At 36.8% G+C, this 14,735-nt stretch overlaps 1 protein-coding gene across 7 annotated transcripts in view; it reads left to right on the top strand.

Moving 5' to 3' along the window:
- Positions 1 to 14,735, top strand: part of CTNNA3 (catenin alpha 3) — a 457,011-nt gene that overhangs the window by 68,300 nt on the left and 373,976 nt on the right. The window lies entirely within an intron of this gene.

Consider the following 14,735-nt stretch of genomic DNA (forward strand, 5'->3'; position numbering starts at 1 on the left):
TTGGTTAGGGAGTAAAAACTTAAAAACTACTTTTTTTTTTTTTTTTTTTTTTTTTTGCTTCTCCCTTTTCTGCCTGAAGCAAATATCACATTTTGACATAAATAAACGAGCATGCAATTTTGTTAATTTTTTATTTGCTGAGATGAGAGGAGGGTTAATTCAGGTAAATGGGTAAAAATCTGGCTGGATAGTGGAAGTGTCTCAAGATGTGTTTTTAGAGAAAAAAAAATATGCAAGGCAGCTTTTATCCTAAAATAACTGATAGAATATAAGAAGTATACAGGCCAGAAGAGCTGGCAGTGTTGGAGATCTTGTCTGACTTGCGTTGTCTGATTTGTGTTGGAGATTTTGATACTGAGTCTCTAATAATCTGTTTGCTTCTACTATGTTGAAGTCTTTCTGGGTTACTTACATTAAAAGCTTGTAGCCTTTCCACACTAGAAATCTTCAAATAAAATCAGCTTATTTGAAAAAGTCACATAACGAATCAGTGATTGTTCTATGGGAAGTTGTTCGTGGTAGATTTAGGGACTTTCCAGTTGATTGGATTGCTAACACCAAGTTGCCTAAGTACCCACTGGAGTAGAGGAATAGAAAGATGCAAAAATCCTTACAGCCTTTTCTTCAATTTTACTAGGAAGAAGGCTTGCTAGAATCCGTTCCATGCTTGATAGAGTTCTTTGGACACTTCCAGCGCACAGCACTATTAGCCTTTCATTTGCATGCATGTAGGACCGCAGTAGTATTAAAAAACTGAGGGCATCCAGAACTCTCACTGACGGCTCTAAATCTACTTTAATAAATAAACACATTTTCTATGTATGCGTCTTAAATCCATTAAGAATATTTCTCCCTATTTATTACAGGCATACTTTCGTAGTTTGCATGAAAAGAACCAGGAGGTTTAACTTAGGCCTAACACCTTTCAAACTACATTTCATCTTGATTTGGATTTTGTTTCTGTGCGCTTGACACTAGGATGATGCCTTTTTGCCTGTGGCAGTGGGATGCAGCAGGTACGGCCTCGCTATGGACTGACACCTGAAGAGCACAGAGGAGGGTTCTTTCTGCTGGGACCAGTAATGATGGAAGACCTGAGCCCTGGGACAGCATGGCCAGAGGGCTGTCAGGGTCTTGGGTCTCCTATTGGGTATCTCTCCTAGAACTGCTGGCTTGTGTGTTGTCTTCTGTACAGCAGATCACTATAGTTCATATGAAAGCAACATAAACACTGACTGCTGATAAATTTGGCCCCATCAGGGTGTATTCAAAATTAATTTGAGCCCCAGACAAATTCAGCTTTTTTTTTTTTTTTTTTTTCCAGCTTTTTCTCTACGCTTTTTCTCTACCATTGGTGGATGAAAAAAATATAACGCTTTGCTCATCACAGTTATTTATATTCTTTCCAATAGACATTTATAGTACATTGTTTTATTTTGCCTTCTATTAGAGTCCTGACTGCATCTTTAAATCTAAATGTTAGCAGAGCTGTATTTTACAGTCTTCTGTGGTTCAGGTTGCCCAAAAGCCAGTGAAATCACAAACTCATGTCAAAGATGGCTGAAATGTGGGGTAGGTCGGGACTCATGTAAGTATTTGAAACAGTTCAAGGTGTAGTATACAGTAAAAATCCATGTTTGGTAAAATGCAGTGCATTTAATCATGTATAAATCATTATGGGGAAGAAAATGAGTTAGTACATAGTGCAAATAATGGAGCAAATTGATTATTTAAAATGCACATTGAAATAGAAAACTTCTGACCTTTTTTTAACCTGCTCTTCCTTCTATCAATCATCCCTGAAAATGAGTAGAAACAGTTGTCAACCTTGTTTCAGTTTTAATGTGTATAAAGTATTTTCTGCTTATTTACTGCCAGTAGAGAAATATGAAATGTTCTTTTTTCTTTCTACCTAGTAAAAATACAGGAAAATATACATAGATGTCTCTGTATACTTAATGTTTAATTGAGAATCTATTTGCAGCATTGGAATGGGAGACTGTAAACCTGAAACAGTGTGAACACGTTTTAGGTAAATAACTTGCAAATAAATAAATACACATTATGCTCTGTATTTAGGTTCTCCAGTATCCTTGCCATTATGGAGTGAACTTCTAGGATGTAATCTTTGGATTGGAATGGCTGAGAGAGAGACTTCTTGATCTCTGGTGTGTTGCGTTAATTCTAGTGTGTCATATTAAAAGAAACTGCAAAATGGACATAATTCATTGCTTTTCTGTAAGGAAAAAGAAGTCTACCTCCAGGCTGTTAATAGCAGTTGTAGTAATAAATCCAATAAGGTTGTTACCCTCTATTAGACTTTGTACCTTAAGTTTGTGCGTGAATTCCTTATTGGTATCGTAAATACAGTTAAAAAAATGTGTTCTACCATACTCTTAGGGACATTTTTTTTTTAAATTATATACAGTTCCCTGTAAAAAAGAAAAGGGGAGTGAATATGTCTTTGATAAACTTAATTTAAACCCAAAAAATCCATTTTTCAAAATGAATGAATGGCTTTACAAGAAAAGTAAATTCATTTTCTTACATTTTTGATGAGGAAATACAAATTTTCAGGGATTGTAGAATATATTTTTCCCTGAAAATTTGCTTGCTTGAAACATTAGTTGGATCGAAGGTTTGAGCCACAATATTTTCCTTTTGGCATTCTGTTTTATATGCTCAGAGCTTTGCAAATATTCATCCTTAAGGCTGTTATTTTTCATGGATGACCTTTTCACAGAGGTGAACTTATTTCTGAATGCAGGAGAAAATACTGTCTAGTCTCTTTACTCATTAAAGTTATGGGGAAAATTAATTTAAAAGTAAGCTTTGTTTGGTATGTCATATGCTTAATAGTCCTGATATGTGCTTGGCTGCTCTTAGGTTTAATTTCCTTTTAAAAAGGCAGACAGTATGTGAAACAACATACCTTGAGATTGTCTGTTACTCTCTGCTATAATTCTAAACAATCTCTCAATTCTTCATCAGACATAAAATCTACATTTGGATATAACTTGAAGATGACTTCAAAAGAATGATCTGTTCCAGTTTTCCCTCCTGACTGACTCATGATATTAATGTTTTAATCACGGCAGCTTTTGTAGGCAGGCAAATGCAGTTTCTCTTTTTAAATAAATTCCCATAAAGCCAAGAAAGAAGTAACTTTATCTGTACAATCTGGAAACTGTGGAGATTGTTGCAAATGTTTGTTTGCTATCTGAAACTATTGAGTCTGGAATCAGCCAAACATCTGAATACCTTCTTAACCCTAAATGAAATGGTAATGAAGTAAAGAACACAAAATAGCGTCACAAGGAGAGCGTTTATTAGAAACATATTTATGACACTGAAACTTCCAAAAGCAAAATCTAGCTCTTGGGTGATGTTGGCAAAGTTTCATGCCCCAAATACTTTCTTGCTCTGAAACAGCTTCCTCTCTAAAGACAGCCAGATCTGGCCTTCCATCTAGGTAATGAGTTGAGGCAGTATGTTGTTTGCAGTTGGTGAGACTTCAGAAACTTCAAAGCAAGTTTCTTGGGTAGAAGAAACTTACTGCATATTCTAAAAGCAGGTTGGTTTTTATGGGTCTTTTCTACAGATCTTCTTTCTTCTCACTACCCCAATCTACAGTATCTTCCTTTTTCTTGCTTTCTGCCTTTTCTCTGTAAATGTTTTCCTGCTGCAATTGATGGACTTGCTGAGCAATCCAAGTCTTCTAGGACTTTGTGCAGGGTTATGTGTAACTCAGTTACAGTCCTTGTATTGCACAGACTTCCAAATCAGTGTTTTCAGAATTGCTAACCACACCTTTGTTCTCATGGAATGGTTGGTGTTACATGCCTAGTTCTTCTTAAGAATAAATCTGGTGGACTTAAGACCTCAATGCCTAACTCGTTGACCACACGTCAGAAAAAATAGTGCTTAGGTAAAATAATGCTGAAAATTCCAAACCAGCTGCATTACAGGAAGATGGCTAAGGGGAAGGTGGAATATTTTTTTAAAGTGGATTTTATGAAGCAGAAATGAGTGATGTCTACATATATATAAATGTGTTATAAAGAGTCGCTACAGGGGTACTGATTTTAACACTGCTGCAGAAGCTTACAAAAAGATGATTTTTCTTGCTTGTAGACTTGCTGTGCAGCCATTTCTTATGCTGAGTGGTAGTGCTGTATCCCTAAGTCAGCTTCCTTGAATTATGCACATTGTGTGTATGTTCAGTTTACCTGCTTTTGATGTGCTGTGCTAGTTTCAAATAAAACCCGTGTCCTAGTAATATTAAAAATACCAGTAGCCTGCTAGTATTTTTTTAAAAAGTATATCAATTAATCTGAATATTCTGCTGTAGATGTAAACTTAAAAAAAACCCTGCAGCATTTCTTTGGTTTTAAAATGTTTTTTAGTTTCTAGCTTGTTAGTGAAATCAACAGGAAATTTTCAAGTAATGCTAAGCTGCAACAAAACACAGTGTGTTTTGACTGATGGGGATATTTGTGAACTGAATTTATAGTTTGGAAATAAGGGGTTATTTCCTGCTATAAAATAAAATCATTATGTTGAACAAAACCTTTATGGTTTAAGTACAAGAAAATGATTCAAACTTTAACCTTAGCACAGTGTGGGACTGAAAACATAGTATTCTGTAAATCTATTGCTGGGTAGCTTTGCCAAGTTGGCACTAGCAGTTTGGAGTAGCAGTAAATCGAGATGCATTTTCTCCCACCCAGGTCCTAATACATTGGTTACCTACATATTTCAAGACATCTGAGACTACAGATATCGTAGTAATTATTTTAAATACTGGCATGCACTATGCTGATGACTGTTATTTCATTGTGACCTGTTACTCGAATACCTATTAATGCTTCTCACACCAAAATCAGTTTTTGACTGTGGTCAAGGAGGTGAAGAGACACCACTGAGTATTTCCGCCGTTGTTCTTCTGTCAAAATTAATTGCAGCCACTTCTAAATCTGTACAGAAGAACCAAACGTGAGCTTTTTCTTGTCACTGATGCTTCTGGCTTGGGCTACTCGGGACCTTGCAGACATTGTGCTTCTCTCACAGGAGCAGTGTGGAGATAAAATGAGTACTCACATATAAGTTAAAAGCAGCTTCTAAATAATATTTTGTAGAAGATTGTGTACTGACTATTTGAAGTTATTTGGTGTCTGAAAATAGACGACTGCAGACCTGGTACAGCAGGCAAACTGCCATGTACTCAAGTCAATCATTCCCAATTAAAGAATTAACAGTCAACTAGAAAATACATCTCTGTTCTATGTGTGTTCTCGCACAGTATATTGTATCAATAAAGTCAAATGTAATGATTGTTTCACGTATAGTAACTTGAAGCTTTTGGAACAGCACACAAAATGTAATAAATAATCCAGAGAAGTTATATACAGGTGTGTTTGAAACATGTGTAAATAAATGTTTCCTTTACTTTTAGGTAGAACTGAATGTGTTCAGTAACTTCTGTAATTAAAATTTATTTATACTTCCTTTCCAAAATGGTCATTGTCTCTTACCTCATACATTAAGCAGTTCTGCTTCTCCACAGAAGGTTTCCTCAGACAGTAGCCAGAAAATTATATATATATAATTTTCGTATATATATATATGTATATATATCCGTGTGTGTATATGTGTATATATATACGTATATATATATTCACAGTGAGGTTTTTTTTGCAGCCCTCTAGGGCCAGGATGAACGAGTAATACTGGAACAAATTTTAGAGCCACTGCTTGTGTGTGACCTCGAGACATGCAGGTTTGTGCTTCCCAGCAGCAATTCTGACTTTCTGGTCTGTGTTTAAGGCTGAGATGCTTCAGCCAACCCAGTAACTGCATTAGGTGTTTGTCTAACCTTCCCTGTTTTAAGAAATTGGCAGAGGATTTACTTGAGTTCCAGTGCATTCTAAGAGTCCGATGATCATGCCTTTCATTGAAACCTCTCTTCAGGCACTGATCTTGGTTGAGTAGGTTTTCTGTATGTGGAATAGACAGGAGAGCTTGGATAATACTCTTGCTTTCTTTTTCCATAAGCACTTGAAAGAAGTAATTTATTTGGGAAAATAGCTTGGACAGAATCAGAAGAATGTTATTCTTTAGTAATATTTGATATAAATACGTTTCTAAACCACCATAAATTTTACTTATTGTTTTTTCAATGTTTCCACAGGGATGGGTCTTAAACTAATAATCCTTGGCACAAAGAAGTGATTGCTGAGGGGAATTACAATCTTTTGTGTGTGTTTTCATGTCGTGTTTTTGATAAACGAAAGAAATGGTGAAAGAAACGCTATAACCGTTTTGTAACAGTAATAAGAATATCAAGAAATGCAGTGTACTGCAGGCAGTCAGAGTTCCTGGCCTTCTGACTGCATAGCCAAACCTCTGTACGTCCAAGATCTGTAAGATGCATATCATAAAACCTTGGCAGTTGAAGTGAGGGAGAGCTGACTCTGAGCAGGGGCTCCTGCGGTCGCTCCCAGGATACAGATGAACTCAGATGATGAGGCAATAGTGACTTGCTTCCTTGAAGAACCTGGGTTTTTGGTTATCTGATATCCTCCCTTTCAAATCCCCTCCATTCCTGCTCCCCTAGTTGGAGATTACTCATATAATTAACAACAAGGAAGGGACACTTAAACTGCTTTTAAGTAATAGGCAGTTCAAGGGGCACAGACACACCATTTACGTGTAGAGAGACAAGTCTGTTTTTAAAATAAATGTGATAACTGGTGTCAGACAGAAATGCGATCCTAGCTATAGGAACACAAATTCTCCTTAGGCGTTAACACTGTTTTGTTTGTGGGAAGTGCTGCTTTACCAGGAAATGCTTGACAACAACTTTGAAAAAGAAATTGGAAAAGTCCTTTGTAATGAAAATACTTCAGACCTTCAGAGGAGTTCGCTCAGGAACTGCAGTAGTGCCTACAACCCATTTACAAAACTAAACTTATTTGAATATAGCAGTATAGAGTAAGTGGAGGAGAGAGGAGAGATCTGTAATGAAAAATTATAACTGCTCTCTCATTCATTTTAGGAAATGCTTTTAAAGCATACGGTAGTCATATATATGATAGTCATAATGAAAAATGAAGGGAATGGCATGCAGCTTACCCTGGCAGGAGTTCAGGAACCAGTGAAGAGATGCCAAATTATAAATTTACATTATAACCTTCTCCAAAAAGCACAAATGGAAAAGATGTTGGAGTTATGTAAAGATCAGGAACTTTGACCTCCTTTGAAAACCCTCTTTACTGTGAAATGACTGCAATATTAAGTGCCTGAAAAATACAAAAATAACGTGCAGCTATATAACGACTGGTGTCATGTAGTGTCAGCTGGTATCAGAGAGGGGTCTGTCTACTGGGCTTTGTATCAAACCGGATTTAGTAGGAAGTTGCCAGCATTCCTGTTAGTACTGGCTCAAATCCTCATGCACAGCATGTCAGAACCTTGTGAAAAGAAAAGCTGGAACATGACCCATTCTTTCCAAAACATTCTCAAAAATAAATGAGGCCTATTCAGTCATTATATGATCTTCAGTGCGTATAAATCTTTCAGGGCTGTAGAAGAAAGCCAGTGAGAAAAATCTTAAGAGCTGATTTGCCCAGTGTCTGGTTCTACAGGAATAGAAGTCTACTTGCTACTGCGCACCATGAAATATGGCCATCTTCCATTTTGTTTGGAGAAATTATTTTGGATTCCATAGTATCTAATTTTTAAATGATGAAATTTTATCAAAATTAAACTACTTTAGTGTTAGTAAAGTGAAACAGAATGCCATAGATTTCAGTTCATCCTGGAGTGTCAGGGAAAACTTGAGATTTAACAGATTACTTAGCTCCCTGGTACGTGATAGGTATTTGTTTCCCTTCTAGCTCATGACCTATTTAAAAATGAGCAGTGTGATGTGTTCTACATATCCCCTTGAGTACAACCTCAGGAAACAAATATCTATATATTTTATATTTTTTACAGCTTCAATATTTACTGCAATAATTTGCATGATTGATCATGGCAACTATTAGGGATATAACCCTTAAGGTTACAGGCTTTTTGAACAAAAACCTAGTGAGACAACTTTATACCAGCATGCTTCCATGACAAAATGAAAATAGAAAATAGGATGAGCAGTGATACTGTAACTGTTAGCTTGTTTGACCTGGATGATTAGGAAAAAAAAAAACAAAAACAAAAAAAAACAGATGTTGGAAGAAAATAGCATGCTGCTTTTTTTTTTTTTTCTCTTTAACTGTATTGTATGTTTGCATTTGTAATTTTTAAATGTATATCAATATATATCTTTATGGATCACACTTTTGGAGCTTCAAAAGTAGTTTCAATATCATGGATAATTTTCTGTATCTAATGGAAACATGGATTTAAATCTTCCTGAATCATCACACAGGTGTTGCCTTGGCTTTATAAAGTAACCTGAACACTTCTTAATGGTGTATACATTTCTAGCTTTCTTCATAAGTTGGTGTGACTTTAAACAACAGTGCACACTGGTTAAAAAAACCCAAATACATGTGTTTCCTTTTTGTGTACATAATTTATTCAGAAAAAAGTGACGTCACAGTGTGTTTTCTAGAGTTTGTTTCATATTAAATACATTAAAATGTCTGAATTTTAAAGATGTATTTATTTCCTCCAACTGGACGAGAGCCCTAGCTGTTTACACAGCTGCTCATCCAGGCATCCTCCCTCTTTGATTTGTCTTTTGAGTGGCATAGTGGTCTTAGTGTTATGTGGCCAGAGACTGCTGAACCCTCTGCCTCCTGCTGCTTTGCAGTCCCTTTGTGTTGAGATGCAGCATGCAGGCTGGGGAATGGACTTCCTCTGTCCAGCAGAACAAGAAGAGATGTGAAAAACTTTTCTTCTTCCTTTAGAAGTCTAAAGATGGAAATGAGGATTTTTCTACCGCATACATCCAATCCCTTCTTCAAGGGATAGTCCTTCAGGAAGAATACATTTATGCAATGTTTATTACCTGTCACTCAGTGGATTTCATAAATACTTGGTTGTCTATATATTTAGTAATACATATTTTTAATCCTAATGGTTTACAAGTGTTTTAAAAAAATGCTTAGCCTTACTCCTTGTCAGAGCACATGCCCTGATTGGTATACTGATTAAATGAACATTTTTGGTTATCTTACTGAAAGTGCATTTTTTATCATATTCAACCAGTTTCTAAACAGTCTGACATTCAGTGAACTAATCAGTAGATATATTTTCCATTATTTTCAGAATAATTTCCAAAGAAATGTCACAGTTTTTTTCCATGTATTTTCCAGTTCTTCATCATTTTTAGCACTTGTGAAGGAACATAACATTTCATTTCTCTGCTACTTACTATTATTTGTAGCCTGAGCCAACGATGGCTCAACTGTATTACCAAAGTGTAGGGGCTTCTGTGGGATTTTGAAGTGTGTGGTGTCATGGTTGTTAGGGATTGAACTGAAGTTGCTCAGCTGATTTTTTTTTTTCCTCTTTCTTAGCCATGAGTACAGACCTCTGAGATGAGGTGCTCTCCAAGGCAAGCCCTTTCACTCACTGCTGATTACAGACTGACTGATATCCAAGGGTTCATCAGTTTCAGTAAAGCATTTCCAGACCCTAAACCCTGTTTTATGGCATTCTTTATAAGAATAATTGTGAGAGATGTCACAATGACTAAATGCAAAACTGTCATGAGTATGATGTAAACATGCTGTGAAAGGAGATGCTTCAGGGTGATTACTGGTTTGGCATAGTCAAAAAAAGACCCAGGGTGGTACTAAACCAGTAATAACAGACATTTGTAAACATTTGTCACATGCTCTCATAGAAGACAATAACAAGGCTTTGAAAACTGCCTTGCCCTTAGAACAGATTGGTGCAATGCCTATAATTTGCCTGCATCACTCACAAGAAGAAAACAGCAAGTAAACAAAAGGCTCTTAGATGGGGAAATTAAAGAGGAGGGGAAGAAGTTGATGGCAGAGGCACATCATTTTAATCAATGGGGGAAAAAAAATCCCCCCGATGGGATGCCTGTTGAATCATACACTACTTTTAACACTTCTTAAATAATTCCCTGCTTATGTCTAATTGGCTCTCTGCTACTCTTCAGTTGGCGTAGCAGTAATTACACTGCTCTTGAGACACAAAGGTCCTCTAGATCAGTTGGCGGCAGGGCTGTGGTGTGCCAGGATATGCAGCTGATTCACAGAACTGTTGTAAGCAATGTTTTCAAAGAGCTTTTTGGGTTAGAAGTTTGAGAAGTGTTCAAGCATCTGAGAAGCTTTTAGGCCTGATAGCATTTTAGCTGTTCTATAGTTAAGGAACTTGCTCAGATGATGCGAAAGAGAAGAACATATGTGTACAGTAAAAAAATATTTTTAATTTCTTCTTGCTCATATTTATGTATTTCATGTGCAGCTCACTCACTAGACCATACATATCATTTCTGTGTGCTTTGTAGCAATTAATTTAGGGGCAGAGCAAGCTGTTGTATTGAGCAAAAATCACATGTATGGGTCTGTTCAGCCGCAAAGGCCAGTATGGCAGTACAGATCCTGTGTACTTTTGGCTTGTTCTGACAACATGCCTGACATCTTTACGGAAGTCTGTACAAGATGGTTATTTTGGTTATGACCAGAACAACTGCTGTCCAGTTTACTGACCCATAGTGAAAAACACTTTCTGCCTTTGTAACTCTCTTCTGTTCATCAGATGTGTTTCCTTCTGTATTGGAAGTGAAATCTCTTTGCTTAGTCTGGTGGAGAGTTGTGATATTTCTGTGATCTGTTTGAAAATATGTGTTCATAGAATCAGAAAAGCAGGTCTGAAAGGAACACAGGAAGGCATCCAGTATCTGTGCATCCCAAACCAGATTTAAATGTAGGTGAGCACCAGATTTTTTTGTTTAAAGTCTCTGTCAACTTCTCTGTACAACCTGTTCCAATATTTAACTCTTCTTGCTGTTAAAATGTTGTCTCTTTTACCTAATTGAGAGTTTTCCTTGCTGTCATTTATTTATTTATTTACTTTTTATCCAATATTCACAGTGGTCATGGGGAACAGATAATTAATTTCCTCTTTAAATATATTTTAAAAAATCCTTAATCCTATTAATATTTTCGCAGCATCAGTCTCCTCAGACCTCCAGCACTTCAGCTTGGGATTTATCGATGTTAAAGATGATGAAAGGTTACTAGAAGTTCTTACAGGCTGCAGTCCATTCATTACTTTGCTTTGATATGCCCTGTTTGGAGAGAGAGTAGAGGGAGATTTAAAACAGGGTGGTGTGTTCTTAGGACTGCAATATAGCCAGCAGTTCAGTTTTTCCATTTTGAGTAGACACAAGGCAATGGACATTGTCTTCAACAGGGTAATCTGTCTCTAGAATTTTCCCTGTAGTGCTCCATTACTTCCTTCACCTTCCTACTCCTAATTTACATTTCCAGAATCTCTTCTTGCTGTGTTTCTGGTTATTTCTAGCTCATGGTATGTCTTCAAAGTATCAAAGTTCTGCCTTTATGTGTTTGTGCTATTGTTTTCAATTTGACTGTAATAATCTGACCTAGTTGCTGTTGCAGGTGGGCTGCATTCATCCTTCGCAGGGAGCTATAGAAATAGTTGCGGATTAGCCCATTTGGTCTTTTTTTTGCTTTCCATTCCCTGTATCGTGTTGTAGTTGCACTGAAGTGTGGTAGTCTTGAAGCATTTCTCATGGGATTGGTCTGAGGAGATAAAATATTTCTGCAGATACAGCACACACAGCTCTTTGCCTAGTTTGTAACAGGTGACATGCAGCTACTAGCAAATTATTTGGTTAAGAACTCCACATCCTTGTTAGCAACTGTGGAAGAACACCACAGAGAAAATAGACAGGATTTGGGTGCTTTTTTGTAGGTTAGATGTCAAGAGATACAGGTCTGGAGTATTCCCATCATTGTACGTTTACTGTGGGATAAAAATATTGTACATCTTTGTATAACCAAGTCTTTGTTTCTCCTGGAGGCAGTAACTTTATTTGAGCTTGAAAGCCGTATTTCTAATTGGACTTCTCCTCTGTAGGCTCACATGTCTACTCATTCAGACATGTTTTTGTTTGGCAATGAAGCTGCAGCAGCATACGAGATATTTTTCTGTCTTGGAAAGTACTTTCTGTGATTAATCTGAGTAAGTGGTGAACTGTTCAGAAATATTCTGAATTAAAACAAAGTAAATCAGTTACTGGGTTCTGTTTTTTTCAACATGTTCCCTACTGAAGTACCTCTGAGTGTGATAATATTTTTCTTTAAAGATTTAAATATTGAGAGTAGCATATTGCAACATGACTGGGCATCAGGCTTCCTAATGAAACAGTAAGATAATGTAATTTAGTTGCTGTCTGCTTGATTTTTAGTGTGACAGTAAACTGCAAAAGCATAATATTCTTTAAAGCAAATCCACATGATTTAGAGAATTGCAGATGATATATAATTAGAGAAGTTCTGTGCAGTTATTATTCTAATTACAATTATCCTCCCTCAGCTGAAGATTTTACTAAGGAACTGCAAGGTAAGGGTTTTAAACAGGGTTTGCAGCATTTAAGAGTGCAGCATCGAGTCCTACCAAAATTTGTTTATGCTAACATATAGAACCATAATGCTGGCAAAAAAGGTATCTGCATCAGTAAAAAGCTGAGACTGTGTGCAGAAATGTGGAATAGGGGAATCTTATGTTGAATATTTCTGGATTTTAATATTCTAGACAAGCTGCCTTGATCTCTTGGCAGTGTTAGTTACACCATATTGTGAGCATATGGCTCTTGGTTTTGTAACTATCCTCATGAATTGTCTATTGATGAAGTGATGAATGCCTTCTACTCCTATTGATATCACAACGAAAATGTCAGTTTTTCGTTATTGACAGGTTGATAGATGATAAACTCATCACCTGTAGTTCTTCTCATGGGCAGTCCTGCTTTGTGGTTTATACAAACTGTCAAGCCTAAGATTCCTTTGAAAATTTAAATCTTTAATCTTTTCTAAAATAAAACAAGCTCAAATTCTGAGAAATGTGTTTCATGTAAGTGATAAAACAATATTTATTTTAGGTTTAATTACTGACTAGAGGGACTTTGATTGGTCTTTGATTTTTGACATGAAATATTTGATAAGCTCTTTGGTTCAAGGCTTTGATAGCAGCGTACGGAGCCTTGATTTGAAGACCAGAGGTTCAAATCTGAAAACTTTCTGATGATTAGAGGTGACATGACAGCTGTTCACTTTTTTGCTGGAAATCATCTCTGCGTATTAGTCTAGCAATGCCCACATCACAGTTCTTACAGAATATGCAGAAAATGGGTCTCTAGTTCCATGGAGGTTGGTGATATCAGTCATGTTCTCAGTTAAATTTATGTAGTCCTTTGCTAAATCAGAACCTGAATAAGAGGATGACTTCAGTAAAGAGTAGGCGCTCAGTCTCTCATGAATCAGGTCTCTGTTATCTTGAAGAAAAAACAAAAAAACAAACAAACAAAAAAACAGGATGAGTTTTATTGATGGCTTTGGGACAGATTTTTGCAGTGTTACTGGATAGATTGTCTGTTGGAAAATTCTGTGTGTCTCCATGGAGAGAAACTGCAGCATGAATTATTATTACTCAACGTAACGAAGTTTGGATCCATTCTTTGAAAGTAACTTACTCCTCATTTGAAGGCCAGGCTGTGGCTGGTACTGTTTCCAGCTCAATGATTAAAAGCTTAGTCATCCTCTTCAGTTCCTCCTGGACTGCTGCCCTGGGTGGGAACTGAGCTGGAGTTTGACAGGGTACAGTGGGCCAGGATATTGGTCCGTGTATTGACAAAAAGCCTGTTTAAAGAGCAAGATGTTAGTAATGTTCATTTGGTGGTTTTATCCTATTGAAGCAGCAAACTGTTACTGTTCTGAAGTGATTTTTCTTTCCACATGAAAATTAGCTAAGACTTGTTCTACAGATATAGCTTATGAAGGCTTTTTTTTTTTTTTTTTTTTTTTTTTCTCCCCTCCTGTTATATCAGGAAAGAACAGACCTCTTTTCATTGGGAAATGAAAGCTTAGGGGCTTAGGGAAATGTAGACTTGAGTAATCACTGTGTCTGTCTCTGTTTCTGGGTGCCCAGAGGGTTCTGTGTGGTTCCTTCACTCCAGACTCCTCTACTAATCAAAGGAGGAATGTTTTCAGTTATTGGAGGTCTCTCTGGTTCTCCAGCTCTCTCTGTCTTGACCTCATCCATGTCTCTCTTGGAACAAGTTAGAACTCACTGAATTTCTATTTAACACATGATTTTTTGTCAGATGGGGTCAACAGAAGGGAGTGTGTTAGACAGAACGTAAGGCTGCTTAGAGCTGTGTTCTCTGCACCTTGGACAAGACTTCGCAAAATAAACTAATTAGTCCCTGCAGCTTTCACTTAAGCACTGAGAAGTAATGTTAACAAGGTTTTGCATGCTGCTACTCTTCAGATACAAGCTCTGGGGGAAGGAGGAGATCTGCCCTCTCTGTTGAAGGAGTAAGCAGCTTCATTGCTTCAGAAGCAGTGATCGTGATCCTTTTATTTCCAGAGGGGGAATAACCCACCAGAAAGTTTCCTTGCAATACAGCAGCTATTGAATGCAACATGTAAATTCTATAGAAAGAATTTAGTTATGATAGAAAAACAATGTTCTTATAGTTCTTTTCCTGACTTTCTGAGGAGACT

The sequence above is a fragment of the Oxyura jamaicensis genome, chromosome 6 (assembly GCF_011077185.1).
Source record: "Oxyura jamaicensis isolate SHBP4307 breed ruddy duck chromosome 6, BPBGC_Ojam_1.0, whole genome shotgun sequence".
Lineage (NCBI taxonomy): Eukaryota > Metazoa > Chordata > Aves > Anseriformes > Anatidae > Oxyura > Oxyura jamaicensis.